A 1,158-nucleotide genomic window follows, 5' to 3' on the forward strand; every position below is an offset into this window, starting at 1 on the left:
AAAGTTGCAGTTTTACACTGTCGATGTCATTCGTGATTGAACTTTGACCTATTTTCGGAAATTACGAATGTTAGTAAATGTACCCCTATGTGTCTTTTCTGGGGCACACTTTTGTTGAAAATGGAATGATGTGTTCTGTTTAAGATATAACTTTTATTATCAACCTTCTTAAAATAATAGCTATGAGGCAAAAAGAGAAAAAAGAGAAATTCTAACAATTAAAGATAACATTATTAATCCAAATACACATCACATGATGTAATTTCAGTTTGGCGTAATGGCTCTATGAACAAAAATATGTATGTGTCTCCAATAATGAAAATTGTGTAAATCTTATCTGTTTGTATAAAGTCTTCTTCCTGAAATTATAACAGTATAACATATAGTAAGAATATACCAGGAAGAAAAATCTACAGTATGATATGTACCAGGCTCCACCCTAATTCCTGACTGTATCAGGATTTACAAAAAGAAGGGGAAAGATAGAAGATTGTGATTCCAGGTCCTGTGTCCTAGGTTTGGATAAAAATACCTGCAGTACCCGGTATTCCCTGGTGGTCTCCCAACCAGGTACTGACCTGGCCCACAGTGCTTGGCTTCCAAGATCAGATGAGGTTGGGCATACTCAGTATGGTTTGACCGCAGGTAGATATATCACACCTGATGACACCAGGAACTTTGTATCCTAGACTCTGAGAGAATTCCTAAATTTTCTTGTAGAAATCCAAAGTCTCTTGTGATGTTATAAATGCTCCCGAATCTAGAAAAACAGTGATGTCTGGTATTCCCTGATAGTCTCCCAGACCTGAAACTAATGAGGTCTACTTGGTCTCGGCTTCAAAAAAGATCTGTTGAGACTTCCGGTCTCGGCGCCCATGTGAGGAGAAGCTGATTGCTGCAGCTCTCCTGCACCCTCGGTAACCGGAGCACACAGCGCCTCCCGCTCGCGGCTTTTCTCCGCACCTGGCGCACACTACCTGTGGGAAAGTGCTGGGGACTGGATGGAAAGGTTTCTGTCCTCCGCCATGCCCCCTAAAGCCCAGAGATCGAGGTCTGAAAAACGGCCGGGGGAATCCAAGATGGCCGCCGCACCTAGCTCACAAACGAGTCTGCAGGCTGCTGGCAGCATTAAACAGGCTTCTGCAAAACACATTTCTC

General features: G+C 42.7%; 1 pseudogene; it reads right to left on the reverse strand.

Annotated features, from left to right (window-relative positions):
* Positions 1-529: 529 nt before the first annotated feature.
* LOC134968205 (5S ribosomal RNA) lies at positions 530-647 on the reverse strand (annotated as a pseudogene).
* Between the last annotated feature and the right edge of the window lie 511 nt (positions 648-1,158).

Source organism: Pseudophryne corroboree, chromosome 10 (genome assembly GCF_028390025.1).
Source record: "Pseudophryne corroboree isolate aPseCor3 chromosome 10, aPseCor3.hap2, whole genome shotgun sequence".
Taxonomy (NCBI): Eukaryota; Metazoa; Chordata; class Amphibia; order Anura; family Myobatrachidae; genus Pseudophryne; species Pseudophryne corroboree.